Source organism: Delphinapterus leucas, chromosome 13 (genome assembly GCF_059928025.1).
Source record: "Delphinapterus leucas isolate spDelLeu-1000000601 "Yukka" chromosome 13, BTC_Dleu_Yukka2, whole genome shotgun sequence".
Lineage (NCBI taxonomy): Eukaryota > Metazoa > Chordata > Mammalia > Artiodactyla > Monodontidae > Delphinapterus > Delphinapterus leucas.
Window position 1 is genome coordinate 13454314 of NC_143141.1, and position 17785 is coordinate 13472098.

At 40.4% G+C, this 17785-nt stretch overlaps 1 protein-coding gene across 3 annotated transcripts in view; it reads left to right on the plus strand.

Moving 5' to 3' along the window:
• The window catches only part of EIF2AK3 (eukaryotic translation initiation factor 2 alpha kinase 3), a 68187-nt gene that overhangs the window by 16273 nt on the left and 34129 nt on the right, over window positions 1–17785 (plus strand). The window lies entirely within an intron of this gene.

A 17785-nucleotide genomic window follows, 5' to 3' on the forward strand; every position in this document is an offset into this window, starting at 1 on the left:
GCGCCGCCAGGGAAGCCCGGGGCTGTGTTTAAATGAGGGAAGTCTAGACTCCCCTCATTTAAACACAGCCCGCAACCTGACCTTTTGTCTAGACTCTAATAGATTAAATCTCTCTCCTTTTCTGGAGCTTTACCCTCTTGTTTAAATCATTTAAAATAAGTCCCTCTTTAGAGTTACGACTGCTGACGTGGAAGCAGTCACCTGTTTTCCAGAATACCCTCAGCCTTCTACCTTGTCCCTATGGGATACTCCCTAGGGTACTCTTTTTTTTCCCTTTCATCATCAATCTTTCCCTTTCAAAAAGCTTCTTAGCTGGTATCAAGTTTGGAAAAGACAAAACCTAACATGCGGGGCTTGAGAATGACCTGATTAGTGATGATGGAATTTTCTGATGGGAAAACTGCTCCCAGTGACCCTGCTGCTCTCTAGAAAATCCAGCCTGGATTCCTTTCTGGGGCACCCGGGCAGGTACTTAGGGCGGTGGCAATGCCTAGCCTCCACACTCGCTGTGTGCTAAGCTTTGACTAGACTTTCAGAGTGCCTGTTGCTTACCGGACAGTATACCGGAAACATCTGTTGAGAATTGTGAACTTGTGAATTATTAATATAAATAACACTTTGATTGCAAATTGCCTTAAAAAGTTTGAATTGGATGTCATAGTCAAATGAATTACTACTCAGACCTGAATATTCATTTATTTGTGTCCTCCTGAGGTTATGCTTGGGTATGCACATTTTGCTTTATTTTCAAACTAGACACGAAAGGTGATGAGCAAAATCAGAAGATTGTAAGCTGTTTACATCTGAGGTAACATTATAGTGTGTTGTAGTGGTGCAAAGCATGTGTGTTTCTATAAACTAAAGTATGCACACTCACAGAAACATAAACTGCATGATATGACAAATAGTCGTAATAACCTGAGTGCCATTGAGTGTGTTTAAATTATAAGCAGCTAGTCGAGCTTGCAGATTTTCTTACAATAGCAATTATATTAGCTGTTTTTTAAACTACAGTTGAATATTCTCACCATCCCCAGTCCTTACCATTTTCTGTGGTTTGTTAGGGCTCTTTTGTTTTAAGTATCCTTCTTCCCACTCACCCCCAACCCTTGATCCTTTGGGTAGAATGCTTTGAAATGTTGAATTGCAAGCATATTTTAAAAGTTTGTGTCACCTTTACACAATAAATGCAAAGCTCACTGACCACTTTCCATTTCAGGGAAAGAATTCTGAGACCTCTTTGCATTATCTAGGTTTTAATTTCCTACTTTACACACAAAAAATTTTACTAGATCACTACTGCCCTAAGTTCTTGGGACCATTTCTTGAGACTGTGTGTTTACTGTGTAGATATGCTAATGACAGCATTGTTCCCAGAGCTGTAATATACACACAATGTACTTTACACACCGTGTAATCCTCACAGCCATCCTCCTGAGGTTGATATGCTGGTGTCATTTTACAGAAGAGGAATACAAAGCTCAGAGAAGTTATTTGCTTTAAGTCACAGACCGACTACGTGGTAGAGCTGGGATTAAGCCAGGCTTGCCTGACTGTACTCCACTCCACCTGCTCTGGAGCTCTTTCTACATCTTGTATGTTCCTCCCCTTTACAACTCAGGCTGTTCATCCAGTACAGTGGATCTCAAACTTTATGGTTTCAGGACCCTTTACATTCTTAAAAATTACGAAGAGATCCAAAGAGCTTTCTTCCCCATGGGTTATATCTATCTAAACTTAAGCCATATTAAAAATTAAAACAGGACTTCCCTGGTGGCACAGTGGTTGAAAGTCCGCCTGCCAATGCAGGGGACACGGGTTCGGGCCCCGGTCCGGGAAGATCCCACATGCCGTGGAGCGGCTGGGCCCGTGAGCCATGGCCACAGAGCCTGCGCGTCCGGAGCCTGTGCTCTGCAATGGGAGAGGCCAGAGCAGTGAGAGGCCCGCGTACTGCCAAAAAAAAAAAAAAAAAAAAAAATGAACCCCATTGCACTGCACGTAGCATAAATAATATATTTTTATGAAGAATAAGTGGGGACTTCCTTGGTGGTCCAGTGGTTAAGAATTCACCTTCCAGTGCAGGGAGTGTGGGTTTGATCTCTGGTCAGGGAGCTAAGATCCCACATGCCTTGGGGCCAGAAAACCAGAACAGAAGCCATATTGTAACAAATTCAATGAAGACTTTAAAAATGGTCCACATCAAAAAATCTTTAGAAAAAAAGGAAAGAAAAAGTGTATTTCCCCAAAAAATAATTCAATGAGAAAAGTGGCATTGTTTTATATTTTTGCAAATCTCTTTAATTTCCAGTTTAATAGAAGACAACTTGATTTTCCTATATGCTTCTGGGTTCGATATGTTGCGTTGTTGTTTTGGTTGAACTGTATGAAGAATAAAATCCGTATGTAGGGGGGAGAAAGGGAGTATTTTAGTAGCCTTTTCAGTTGATTGCGATCATTCTTTTTTGGTTCTACACGAGAACAAGTGGAAGTTTCTGAAAGGTGAGTTGCCCCGCGGAATCTGAAACCATATCATCGGACTGTTGTGCTCTGTGCCAGTAACATCCATTGGTCTGTCTTGCCTTTTACTCCTGCATGATTTTCTAACATCATTTGGAAAATATTGATTCACTGAGTTACACAGATCTTCCAAATGTTGACATATTTCCTTATAGAATATTTTGTAAACTCAAATTTTTTTACTGTCACCACTGATCTCATCAGAAGAGTCTTCCAGAACTGGGAAGCTGTCAAGCTCACATGGGTAGATACAGCTATTCCAAAATTCTCATTTTCGCTTGAAAACTTGGATTTTATCATTAACACAGTCAGTTGTTTTCCTTGAAGTGAGAGGTTCACTTTATTTTTGAGAAAACGTCTGCCAAATACCCAAGTCTCATCACTGCTGCTTTTCTCTCAATTTTTCAAGTACAAATAGAGCTTTGTGAGCAATGCCACTAGTTTCAGCTCAAAACTCAGTCACACAGGTGCTTTTCCTCAAAACATGCTTCAGTTTGTGGCAGAAGTCCTTAATGCACACCTCCTGGTTAGTCAGGCAGAATAGTAAAAATATATGTACTCAGGTCAGAGTTTAATGAAATTAACTTTTATTGTTTCATCAGAACATTCTCGAGTGAAACTTTTTTCTTTTTTTTTTGCTGCGAGTGTGTGACAGTGAAGATGCCAGGACTCTGAGTTTGGTACCTTATTCATGCTTTAGTCACCGTTGCTTTTATACCATCAAAGCAAATAGCACCCCAGGGAAAGGCAAATAGCACCTTCTTATGAAAACCATTTGACCCTCTGCACCTCAAACAGAATCCACAGACCACATTTTGACAACGACTGATCTAGTATATAATAGAAATATCACCATTATGAGAGTATTCGTAAGGTTATAAACATTAACAAGGAGAGAGGACTTGTTTCGAGCTTGGGTCACCTGTTATTCAGCAAGGTGTGTATTGCTCAGTATCTAGAAGTTATGTTCAGAAGCTGGACAAAACACCACCAAAAGAGGAACAAAAACTGCTATTTGAAATGCCCCAGATTGGATGCAGTACACTTCTAAATGCATCTGATAGACAATTTTATGATGGTCCCTAACTTTTTGGGAGAAATAGTTAATTTTCTCTGTCTGAAGCTCAGCGTTTGCTAGGATAGGTAGTGTGCAGAGGAGAGCTGGGTACAGCAGGCAGGAACTGGTGGGGAGGTGTAGCAGGAACCACCCAGGTGACAATTGGAGGCTCCTCTATTAGAATGTCAGTTTCTCCACCCTTTCATCAAGAGTGGTACAAAGATGAAACCAATTAAACTCAGAAGACCAGGGAAGATGTATTCTCTGTGCATTGATTCTTAAAGTGACTTATCTAATGAGAAGCTGAAGGCTAAAGGATTTGATAGACTGTATAATAATTTTTAAGTTATTAATGATAGAGGAATTGGTTATGGATCACATGTACTTTTGCTAGAATAATAAAGTAAAAGCATCACAGGAACTTTGTAGGCCGTGTGGTGTGGAGGAGGCACTGGGATTCAGAGGCTTCAGTTCTAGTATTGATGCTGCTGTTGACTGGCTCTGTGACCCGGCTGATTATTTCAGTAGAGCTTTAATTTCCTTCTCTGTAAAATTATGGATTGGGCTAAATTTCTTCTTCTTGTTTTTTAAAATTTTTTGGCTGCGCTGTGCAGCATGTGGGATCTTAGTTCCTTGACCAGGGATCGAACCCATGACCCTACGGCGGAAGCGCAGAGTTTTAATCACTGGACCACCAGGGACTAAATTTCTTTTCTTTTTTTTTTTTTTTGCGGTATGCGGGCCTCTCACTGTTGTGGCCTCTCCCGTTGCGGAGCACAGGCTCCGGACGCGCAGGCTCAGCGGCCATGGCTCACGGGCCCAGCCGCTCCGCGGCATGTGGGATCTTCCCAGACCGGGGCACGAACCCGTGTCCCCTGCATCAGCAGGCAGACCCTCAACCACTGCGCCACCAGGGAAGCCCCAGGGACTAAATTTCTAAAGATTGTCCTAACTTCAGGACTCAGGTACCATCAAACACATGAAACACCCATATAAATTATCTAGAGGAATTTTTTAACTTCCCCTTTTACTACATTTAAGGATTCTTTTAAAAATGGCACAAATCCATTACCGTTAGGTACATATCTCATTGCCTGTCAGCCTGCTTTCATGATATCCTTAACCTTTTCTGATCAAAAAGCATATAAAATAGTTTATTTTGCTTTAGTCATGTTTTGATTATGTTAAGGAAAAAATAAGTTCCCAGAGGATAAGGGAGATTGACAGTTCCGTTATGCATTGCATGCTGCAGGAAGGTTGCCATGGGACACAGATCTGACTTGCCGCTCTTTCCTCTTGACTAGGTATTTATAAGCTTCCTCAAAAGAATACTGAACAAACCAAGCTAAAACTGTGTGTGTGTGTGTGTGTGTGTGTGTTAGAATAAATGATGAACCTAAGGTTTACTCTGTTACCTTTAACATGTGCCCCTAGGTTCTACATCTAATACTTTTGATCATAGCTAAGAATTTTGTTTTTAATTTTCAGAAGGACCACCTGAGGTAAAATCTGATTTGCTTTCCACTGTTAATTTATATGCAGATTCAGCCTTGAAAAAGCACTAAGGAGATTTGGCAGTGGTTCCTCATTGATTGTCTTAAAATTCTGTTTTGTGACATATTAGCATAGTTTTTCTTTGGGGTCTCTGGGTGGCATTTGTTTGTTTGTTTGTTTTGTTTTTGCGGTACGCGGGCCTCTCACTGTCGTGGCCTCTCCCGTTGCGGAGCACAGGCTCCGGACGCGCAGGCTCAGCGGCCATGGCTCACGGGCCCAGCCGCTCCGCGGCATGTGGGATCTTCCCGGACCGGGCACGCGGCATGTGGGATCTTCCCGGACCGGGGCACGAACCCGCGTCCCCTGCATCGGCAGGCGGACTCAACCACTGCGCCACCAGGGAAGCCCTCTGGGTGGCATTTGGATCACAGTTCACCAAATCTAAGTAGACATAATATCCTTGAACTGTCTGCTTCTCTGTGTTTTGGAACACATTTATAAATACAAAGACCTTCTTCCTTATCTGTATTTAGAATGCATATTATAATTGTGTATATATAACTAGTCTGTCCTTAGACAATACCTTTACCTTTTCCTTATTTAGAGATACCATATTTGTTTTTTGCTTCAGTTTTCTGTTAAAATGTCCTTTTTTTTTTTTCCCTCTTGAACAAACAACTCTCTTATAAGTCTATAGTTAGAGTCTGGGGTTTTGTTTTATTTTATTTTAGGCATGTTTCTCCCCAAGGGACACACCGCCTTTCTGTTTCAGACAGGTGCAGAAACAGACAACTATGATGCTGAAGCTTTCCAGCCTGCGCACTGTAGAGTCAGACTGCAGTCATGAAGAAGGGCCTTCATAGGTTGGGGGGGGATCTTTTGAAAAGAGTACATTTTTAATGGCTACTTGATTTGTTCACCAAGGGTCCATTAGTAGACCGTTTTGAGTATTGCTTTATTAAAAGAGGATCTGTAATCTGTTTTAAAGATAGTCTATACTGAAAGATGTCTGGTCATTTGGCAGTCTTTCATCTGTACATAAACTAGCACAATTTGAGCCTTAGATGAGCACCATCTAAGATGGTGGCTTATTTGGAAAAGTCACTGTCAATCACGGAGCAAGCCAATATTTAAATAATTGCTTAGGTTAATTGCTTTTCTTTTAATTATAGAAATGAAACAATTTTTTGATTTAATTTTGTTTTATTAATCCCTTAGCACGGCTGAAAACAGTGCTGTGAACTAAATCGATTTATTCCAGCACACATGTTGCCAAGTGAGACATTGATTTGACTCTGTTTTGTAGGAAATTGACTTCTTGTGCACATTATTTATCTCCTTTATGAATGAATAGTAATCTAAGTGAAGGCAAAGATAGGTACTTAAATCTGTATTTTTCACCGTGAATGCAAAAAGTATACTTCAAAAATTAACCTGGTTGTTTTCCTGGAGGTATTTTGTTTTGTAGGTTGACTATAGGTTAAGGAAAGAAAGAATGAAATAATAACTATCTACTTGGTATCTCACTGCTCTTGGTCAATAATTCACAATCTTTGATGATCATAAATACCAGCTCACTTCAGGATTTCTTTTTTCTTCTGCATTTTCTTTCTTTTTTTTTTTTTAACCTACATTTCCTTTTAAGCGTGTCACATGGGATGCCTTCTTCGACTAATATCCAGATCTACTGAAAGATCTCATAATCCCTCACGTTTAGATCACGTAACTAGTTGTAAACCATGATGCCTCCTCCTTAGTCTTTGAGGTATGATTCCTGGGAACACTTTACTTTCAGCAGATAAGCTTCCTTTACTTTCCCCATCATGGTAATTTCAATGTTTTCCTTGAAATCTAGGGAAATGTTTAAAAAATTGTTTCCTCAACACAACAGTGTTGGAACATCTTTTTTTTTCTCTCATAAAGTCACAAACAGTCAATTTTGTCAACTAGTAGTCTGGTCAGTTGCTCATTTTACTTTAAGAGTTACTATTTTGTGTTCGATATATAGCACAACATTTTTGAAGAACTAAAATACACAAAAATATGCCTGTTAACTTCTCTTTAATATTGTTTATCTTTTTGGCCAATAAAGTACTTTATGAACCTTCAGAACTTCTGTATTCAAAGGAGAATTTTAGGGCTGATAGAGATTTCTGGTGAGTCAAAGACTGGTCACAGTTTGATGTATTTAATTCTTATATCAAACTCACCTTTATATAGTTTTAAGACTTTGTTTTTAGATGGGTGTTGTGAATTCAGGATTGGGAAAGAGATACAGTTGGCTCTTGTACAACTTTGGGGATAGGGGTGCCAACCCTTCATGCAGTGGAAGATCCTACATAACTTCTCCGTGGGCCTCTGTATCCACGGTTCCATGTTCGCAAATTCAACCGTGGATCGTGGAGTACTGGAGTATGTACTTAGTGACAAAAATTCACTTGTAAGTGGATTCATGCGGTGCAAACGCACATTCAAGGGCCAACTGTTACTGACATGGCATAATTAAGCTTTCTGCTCTCTCCTTGAATTTACTTTTGGAGTGACTATTTGAATTCTAAAAGCTTTTTTGCAATATGTGAAATTTAGTGTTAATGAACCATAGTCATTTCTGAAGTTTCCTTATTGAGAATAAAAGAAGGCTTATGCTGAATTTATAGATAGATTAAGAGTTTGTATTTTCGTTTTTAACTTTTTTCTTTAACAAGTATATGTATATATGTGCTCACACACGAATTACCTTAGAGGTTCAAAATAGCAGCCCTGGATCATTACATCTACTTGACAAGTATTGCTTGACTAGCACTTTAGAGTTTGCAAAGTGACATCAAATCCATTCTTATTTATTCCTTAACATAGCCTTATAAAATACTCTTATTAACCCCCATTTTCCAGGTGAGAAAATTGGGGCTCCAAATGATTCAGAGGTTTGTCTGATGTAGTAAAACGGAGACTCAACCCTAGATCCTTGTGCTTATTTCTTGCCCCCTTTCCAATATTTCATGCCTTTTGAAATGCCTCAATACTTACCAATGCGTTTGCATTTTCTGCTCTAATCATTATAATTCTTAATGTGCTTTATCAGGAATAATCACTCAAAGACCTCATATAGAGAGCAGACTTTAGCATGGCGCTGAGCACATTGTGAGCACTTAACTGCTTCTTAACCCTAGTGAGAGGCTCAAAGCACTTGAGCTTACCACATCCAGAACTGAACTGGTGTTTAAGGAGACAGGGAATCCTGCAGGGCTGTGCGCTGGGGTACAGCAATGCCCAAGACAGATGAGATCCTTGCCATCATGGAATTTACATGACACTCTGTGGAGCCGGATATGAAATGATTATAATGTCAGTATCATAATTGAGTTGTGGTAACTGTCACAAGGACAGGTAGAACTAAGAGAGACTTAGCAAGGATACCTGACCTCCCAGCTGGGAAGTCAGTCAGAGAAGTCAGAGAAGGCTTCTCAGAAGAAATTGTGTTTACGACTGAGATCCTATGAGGAGAAAGAGCTGCAAGAAATGGGTAGAGAGGCTGGGAAGGACTGCTCTGGGAGAGGAAACAGCTGGCATCAAGGCCTTGCAGCAGGAATGATCAATCTGGGAGAAAGCAGGTGAATCCCTAAAATCCTTCTAGTATCAATCTCTCCTGTAGTCTACTGACTACTGACCACTTATATAGTCAGTCTCTACTGACCGTAGAGAATGGACTGGAAGAGGAAGAAGAGCAGAAGTGGGGAGACTAGTTAAGAGACCAGGTCTAGTACAGATGGGGATGATAAGGTGACCGGGGAAGTGAGGGGAGTGAAGTGATGGATTGAAGAGAAGTTTAAGGAGGGACGTCTTTATGAAATGAAAAGACCAAAGGAGAAATTAGTAGTAAATTAAGAACAGGTGGGGGAATTCTCTGGCAGTCCAGTGGTTAGGACTCCATCCTTTCACTGCCGAGGGCCCCGGCTTCAATCCCTGGTCAGGCAACTAAGATCCCACAAGCCGCTGGTGCGGCCAAAAAAATATAAGTAAATAAAAATAAAAGTGTCCTCCGAGACTGCTCCCCGGCCCCTTTAAAAAAAAGAAAAAAGAAAAGGAACAGGTGTAGAGAGGGAGAAAATAAATTTGTTTAGATGTGGTGAGTGCCGAGTGACCTTGACCTTGAGTGACCTTAACAGAGATGTTGAGAAAGCCTGTGCATATGTGGGTCTGGTGCTCTCAGAGGAAAAGTCTGGGCTGAAGAGAAAAGTTAGAAGTGTTCGTGTCCTGGGAGCTGAGAGGAGCAATCACCTGGAAGGAGAGTAGGGTGAGAAGATGACCTCCAACCAAATTTTCAGAATCCCTAACATTTAAAAAAAAATTTTTAAAGGATATTTATCTATCTGTCTTTATTTATTTATGGCTGCGTTGGTTCTTGGTTGCCGCGCGGGCTTTCTCTAGTTGTGGCGAGCAGGGCTACTCTTCGTTGTGGTGCGCGGGCTTCTCATTGTGGTGGCTTCTCTTGTCGCAGAGCACGGGCTCTAGGCGCGTGGGCTTCAGTAGTTGTGGCGCACGGGCTTAGTTGCTCCGCAGCATGTGGGATCTTCCCAGATCAGGGCTTGAACCCATGTCTCCTGCATTGGCAGGCGGATTCTTGACCACTGCACCACCAGGGACGTCCCTCCCTAACATTTTAAAATTCAGGTAGAGAGCGATGAATCAGAGAGAAGAAAGGGTTTCAAGGAGAGATTGGCTTTAGTAGGATTTTAGGGATTTTCCTGCTTTCTTCCACATTTCCCCAATGGTTAGTTGGTGTGAATTCTTTATGAATATTTTCTAAATACAGATAATTAACAATGCAGATGCCTCATTAGGAGAACCCTGTGATTCATCAAAGTCTCATTGAAAGTCTTACAGCAAAAGAAAATGTTAAAAACCCTTTCTGTTTTGACTCTGGAAGAATTGAGGGGGACAGGGGAAGGAGTGAGAAAAGCAGGAGGCCTATGGATCCCCAGAGTGGTAGAAACAGTCATTGGTAGTTTAGGGATCAGAAGACATACCTTTTCAAAAAGCTGTGGAGAGTGCTTTTGAGGATCCAGTGCAGTAAGTTAATTTGAGGCATTTTGTAAAAGAGTAGAGTGTTAGTTTTTGTCCAAGGTCACATTAGTGAGTGGCTGGTGGAGTCAGGGACCCAGGGATGGGGCTGGATGAGCCGCAGTCACCTCCCCGTGGACACGTTTCCATTTCATACGTTGGGTGCCTGCTGTTGCCTCGCCCTACCTCGGTTTCCAAAACAGCTAGCGTGGCAAGGAAAGTAATTGTTCTGGGCAAAGGGGATTTCCAGGTATCAAAAAAAAAGTCAACAATTTAACACTTTCAGTGAATGTTTTTCATGTATTTTACATCTTCCCAATCTTGGTGACTTTTATCTTTTAACTAAGTCCTGAGCTCATCATTGGAAGCATCATTTGTTGTATTATACCAGGGATGCTTGGAGTTCCTGAGGTAGGAGGGAGAAAGGGTGTCCCTTTCATGAATATCCTAGAGTAGTTGGTTTTTTCCATCCTTTTCCCAGATAGTCTGTCTCCATTTTTCCCTATCTCTGTCTCATGAATCTGCATCTCTCCACGTGCTTTTTCACTCTCTTTCTTCCCCCTTCCTCTCTTTTAACTCTTACTGCTGCTGAGCTCGTATTTGGGACTTGGCTTTTCTAACCGTCAGGGCCAGCCAGCGTGATCGTTTTCCCTCTTTCTTGGTTAGGGTTACACACTGGATACAACTTTGTGGATTTGAAAGTGTTTAATTTGAGTCACTACTTGAGAAAATGCTAGTGTATACAAATCCAGCTTCCACAGCCGAATGAGGAAAGTTCTTCTTCATAGAAAAATTCTAGCTAATAAATGTGGAAAGAATGATAGAATTAGAAGTCATTATTTTATTATTTTACTGAAGTAGTAGATCATCAATTGATACTAAAATGGTGAAAAGTTGGTGGGACACTTTAAAGTGGGGGGGTCAGGCTGACTCCCTTACATCCACTGATTAATAGTAACAAATACGACAACTCGGGTTGGCAAACTTTTTCTGTAAAGGGCTAGATAGTAAATATCTTGGGCTTTGCGGGCCATATGGTCTCTGTAGTTGTAGTGGGAAAGCAGTCATAGACAATACAGGAATGAATGAGCACGCCTGTGTTCCAATAAAACTTTGCTTACAGAAACACGTACTGGGTCAAATTTGGCCCGAGAGCTGTCGTTTGCTGACTTCTGTTATAATAGGAAGTATATAGCACCACCTGTGAAGTCGTCTTGTCCAAAAAAATCAAACCTGCATCAGATCAGAGCTCCAGTCGTAATTACACTTTTTTAGAAAATACAGGGAATAAAGGAACAAGTTAAGTGACATGCAAAATCCAAACTGTGGGACATTCTGTAGGGTGAATAATCTGGTTTCTCAAGTAAATCAATGCACGGAAAAAGGAGTGAAAGGGGCCCTTATGGGGGAAAAAAAGAATCAAATATAATATGTGGAGTTTAAGTTCCTTGTTGAAGCAAACCAATTATATAGTATGCCTTGCAATATCAGGGAAATTTGAATATTAGATCATTTTAAGGAATTACTCTTATTTCTGTTAGATGTAACATTGGCATGGTAGTTGCTTCTCAGCAATGAATACTGAAGTATGTATAGGTGAAATGACATGATGCCTGTGATTGACTTTAAAATACTCTCATTAACAAATATATGTAGTGGATGGGTGGAGAGTAGCAAAATGTCGATGATTGTTGAAACTGGGCGACAAGATACATGGGGGTTTATTATATTCATCTCTTTACATTTTATGTTTCAAAACTTTCATATTAAGTTAAAATAAAGTTGAATATACCCCCAAAAGTGTATGTGTTGATGGTGGGAGGTTGCAGATGGGTGGGTGGGGAGGTAGTTGCATAGAAAAAGAAGGAAGAACTGAATGAAAATATATTTTTGCATATTAGAAGAATTTTTGTTTTTATTGCTGGTTATATTCATTTTAGTAGTAGTACTTCCTTTATTTTCTCAGCTGAAGTTCCTTCTGCCACTTGAAAATAGAGTTCTTATCTCACATTCTGATTTCAAATAGAGTCCTTGATTACATGTGCCACTGGTATTCATTATGCCAGTTAGAGATTGTTCAGAAACGGTAATTGAATTACTTTACTAAACTGCTTTGTGGTTAAAGACCTTGATTGGATCTTAGGTACCGAGTTTGCCAGCTGATTTGACAAACCTTTTATTTTGAAATTATTAACAGGGAAAAACAAATAGAGGAAAAAACCCCAAATAACAAGCATTTGTATTTTTAAAAATGACTGAAGTGGGAAGCAAGTCACATAATTAGTTTGAGATGCAGAGCAGCGAATCAGAACAAATAGCAGCTTCCAGAGGCAAATCAGTGGAATGGGAAAATGCATCACCATAACCTACATTTTTTTATACCAAGAGATTTGCAGTTGACTCTCCGGGTGACTCATTCCTATGCTGGGAGGGTGAGGTAATGCTCTTCTGAGGGGTGATGTCATCTCTCTACCTGAACTGCAGGCATATATCTCTTCTTGTGGCTCTCAAGGAAAACACACCATCTGCTTTCACAGATGCAGCCTGAAAGACTTCACAGCGATTGGTGCCGAGGTTAGCAGCCATGGGTATGAGTCATAAGCAGCCAATTAGTGAAGAGCAGCTACTTAAAAGTGAACTTTAAAATCACAGTCCAGGAATATGACATGATTGAGTATTGAATCATAATGCTTTTTTGTTTTGGGTTTTGCACTCTTCTTTTAAAATAAGGCAGTTTTTCTCAACATGGTCAATCACGTGAAATCTTCTAGGTTGTTTAAGCCATATTTTTAATTGCAAATAAGTTTGCTTTCTTTTACATTTGGAAGCAATGATGAATTTTAGCTCCTATTTGTTTGATGGATTTTCTGGTTTGTTTTTTTGTTGGGGGGATTGGGGGCGGTTGCACTTAGAAGCCATTGTGGTCCCTAAGGACCTGCTTCTTCTTTAGGGGAAAAGAAGTTGTTTAATGGAAAAGGAAACAAGTAAAAATAAATGTTATTTGTTTACTAGAGACCCACTAACCCCTCTTCCTCTTTCTTGTAGTGATGCACACCTGCTCTCCCTATTTGTACTCAGCCAGTAGTACTGTTGACATTACCAGACAATACCTATTTTTTAATTTTATCACAATTTGAATTTATTGTTCTAGTAAATGGAATAGAGAATACCTAACATAATATGGGAGGTAGAGAACAGTAAACACTTGATTTTCTAACTGATATGTAACTTAAAATGAGAGATCACATTGGCTAAATACTACAATACTGTTACTGTAGGGTATATAAACTATGACCTAAATCTGTTCTTAATGACAGCCTCAAGTTGGACATTCTACAGAAGATAAAAATAAAAAGTTTTAATTTTTGAAAATATCTTTTATTTGTTGTTATCAAGAAATATAAGAAAGCAAAGAATAAAATAGTAATGTTAAAATTCTAAGATAATATGAGGTGGTATACATATGTATGTATGGTATACATACATACTGATGTCATTTGAGAGCTTACTAAAAATCAAATTTTTTTTAATAAAAGTAGTAGTTGGAGATCTTTAAATATCCAGAATTATGATGAGCCTTCAGTTTAATGGTCTAGCCTTCCGAGTTTAGCTACAGAGCCCCTTCAAGGCTCTTGAGTATCTTTCTTTTCTTTTTAACCTCTTATTTGGAAATAATTTCACACTACAAAAAGTTGCACTCTTTTTGGTATGAAAAAAACCCAACCCTTATATACCCAGATTTATCTGCTAAAAACGTGTTTGCTTTATCATTTGAGTTCTGTCTCTCTCTCTCTTATCTCCACATCCCCCATACATACTCTTTTTTTCTTGAAACATCTAAAGATAAATATCCATTGTAGCCCTTTACTCCTAAATGCTTCAGTGTGCATTTCCTAATAGAAATAGGAAATTTCTCGATTCTCTTACATAATCACAGTACAGCTATCAACTTCATAAATTTATATGGACACTTTACCGTCCATATTCCAGTTTCATCAGTTGACCTAAATAATGTCTTTTATAGCGTTCTCCACTCCCAGTACAGCATCTAGTCTAGGGTCAGGTAATACATTTACTTGTTACATTAACCTCTTTTAATCTGGATTTTTTTCCCCACAGACTTTATCTTGTATGACGTTGACATTTTTTTTTTAACATCTTTATTGGAGTATAATTGCTTTACAATGCTGTGTTAGTTTCTGCTGTATAACAAAGTGAATCAGCTATATGTATATATATATATCCCCATATCCCCTCCCTCTTGAGCCTCCCTCCCACCCTCCCTGTCCCACCCCTCTAGATCGTCACAAAGCACCGAGCTGATATCCCTGTGCTATGTGGCTGCTTCCCACTAGCTATCTATTTTACATTTGGTAGTGTATATAGGGACATTGACATTTTTGAAGAATATAGCCTCTCTTATCTTTTACTGATATTTAAAAAAAATAGAACTTTCCTCATTTTGTGCTTGTCTGATGTTTCCCGGTGATTAGATCCAGGCTGTGTATGCTTGGCTCAGAACGCTGCATGGCTGGTGTTGCATCCTCTCTCAGGGTATCATGTCTGTCACTCATTTGATCATCCAGTCAAGGTATTGTCTGAATTCTCCACTATATAATGACTGTTTCTGTTTTGTTTTTCTTAACTTTTTGTAACTAATAAGCAGTCTGTGGGAAGATACTTTTTTTTTTTTTTGCTGTACGCGGGCCTCTCACTGTCGTGGCCTCTCCCGTTGCGGAGCGCAGGCTCCGGACGCGCAGGCTCAGCGGCCATGGCTCACGGGCCCAGCCGCTCCGCGGCATGTGGGATCTTCCCGGACCGGGGCACGAACCCGTGTCCCCTGCATCGGCAGGCGGACTCTCAACCACTGCGCCACCAGGGAAGCCCTGTGGGAAGATACTTTAAGACAGTGCAAATATCCTGCTCCTCATCCAAATTTTCACCGAGATTTAACACCATGGCTGATTTTTGCCTGTTGCAGTCTTTACTATGATGTCTGCAAGATGCTAATTTTTCCAACTCCAGGCCTCCCTTCATATTTACCAGTAGACATTTGGCATTTCATTGCAGTAAAAGCCCTCTCTTCTCCCCCATATGTTGTTTATTTTATCTATTTGTTATCAGTGCGGATGCATAAATTCCTTATTTTTTTTCCAATGTTTTATAATTCAGTACTTAATCATTCTGGTGCTTAAATTCCAGATGTGGTCAGTGACATGTTTCCGTCTTTTTTTGTGCATATCTTTACTTTTTAGACTAATAAGATGTTAAAGGCTCATCTTGTACCTGCCCTGCCCCGCCCTGGAGGCAGCCGTTTCTCTCAGGAGCCTTTGTTCTTTCGGTGGGGAATGGAATTAGATAACAAAATCTGGGCACTAGGTTTGAGTGCATTACTTTTACAGCCACTGAATAAACATAAATGTATACACGTTAGTATACCTGATAAATATTTGTTAGAGGTACAATAAACAATTTTTGAGACTGTAATGGTGTCTCAGTTTACAGTTACAGCAAAAAGTGCAGTATTAAGGCTTTTGTCAGAGAACTTACGCTGCTACAATTTTCTTGGATTTCACAGCAAAAACGTAAGTGATGCTAGCTTGAAGGCCAGATAGGGTTTCAGTGGGCAGGGTTGGTACAGGAGGATGTTCCAGGGAGAAGAAATGACATTGACAATGACATAACTGAACAATAACAGTAAAAACATTAAACATCCTGCTTAAGTAATGACACCTGATTTCCACCCACGTGGGGAAAAGTGAAAGACAACAAGGAAAAGGTTGTTTGAGGTCACGTTTAGAGGACTTTGAATGTATGTCAGAGTTAGGAATTGGGGTCTTTAGTAAGAAGATAATGGAGAGCTGTCCAGGATTTTTGAATAGTGTCATAACAAGCTTAAGTCTGATTCAGGGATTAATCTAGAAGATATGCAGAGATTAGATTGAGGGAATTTCCAGTTAAGAACTGTAAAGAGGCTGTTATAATAGTTCAGGCAGGAGATAGAGGATTTGAACTACAAAATGAAGGAAAGAAGTGGATTAGAGTCGTGTTTTTCAACCTGTCTTCTAGAACCCCAGGGGTGTGGGGCACAGCTGGGGTGGGGGAGGGGGGGAGGGATATATTAGCTGAGCATCAACGGAGAACACTTTGTGACTGAAAAGGATCTCTTTAAAATATCCCCGTAAGTACCCCTTTAAAGAAAGGAATTCTGCTGCTTAAGGAACAAAGAAGTCCATAGAGAAATTTTGTTTAAAAAAGCAAATCGACATTTGTCTGGAGGTTTTCCGGTTTTTAAACTCATGCTTCTTTCATAGTCTCTTTTTCCAGATTTTTGAGCCTTGACGATCAGGAAAATAATCGTGTCATTAGCTGAAATAAGTCAAGTTGTGTCTGTTTTGTTTTTTTGTGTTTTTTTGGCGCGCTGTGCGGCTTGCGGGATCTCAGTTCCTCGACCAGGGATTGAACCCGGGCCACCGCAGTGACAGTGCCGAGCCCTAACCACTGGATCACTAGGGAATTCCCGAGTTGTGTCTATTTTGAAATGCCAGAAGGCCAGTGTCACAAAGTCGTGTACTAATTTAACTCTTTCTCAAGAAACAAGATTTTCTTGGCCAAAATCTTTAGAGTCATCCTGAGCGCTTTTCTTCCGCTCATTCCGTACAGGGAATCCACCATGAAATCCTGTTGGCTTTACCTTCCAGTTATATCCCAAATCTCACCGCAGGCAACAGCTGCACTGTAGCCCACCACCAGCACCACCATTATCATCTCCGGCCTTCTGCTTGCTCTCCCCACCTCCATCCTTGCCTCTACAACCTGTTTCCTTTCCTCCTCACAGTGCACTTCCCCCTTAAGGCCTTTGCAAAGGCTGTTCCGCAGGTATCAGCAGGGTTAACGCTTATGTTTAGATTTTGCTCAAATATTACTTTCTCAATGGGACCTACCCTGAACTTAACCATTACTGACAAGTCCTGTCCCCTCCCATGCACACATTTATCCATTCCCCCTTTATCTTGTTCTATTTTTTTCACTATGGCATTTAACACCTAACATACTCTGTAATTATTTATTACGTTGTTTATCTCCCGATACCAGAGTTTGAGCTCCACAATGGCAGGGTTTGTTTTGTTTTTTTAATTTGTTTTGCTCCCTGGTGTATCCTAAGCAACAGAATAGTCCCTAGCATGTAGTAGGCCCTCAGTTAACATTGATAAAAGAAGGAAGGACAGCTAAGAGCATTAAATCAGTAAGCTTGGTTACCAGGCTTCTAGCTCATAGCAGATCTGAGAAAGTGAATAAAAGAAAGAATGGGATGTTCCTTGGATCTGAACCTATGATGGTAATTGGCCTGGATAAAATAGACTTGGAAAGTGCTGCATAAACTATCCCTTTACTAGAAAATCATATTATACGTTAACATAGTAATCACTATAAGAACTCCCACAGTAACCTCTTCTTTTCTTTTTTTTTTGGTACACGGGCCTCTCACTGTTGTGGCCTCTCCCATTGCGGAGCACAGGCTCCGGACGTGCAGGCTCAGTGGCCATGGCTCACGGGCCCAGCTGCTCCGCGGCATGTGGGATCCTCCCGGACCGGGGCACGAACCCATGTCCCCTGCATCGGCAGGCGGATTCTCAACCACTGCGCCACCAGGGA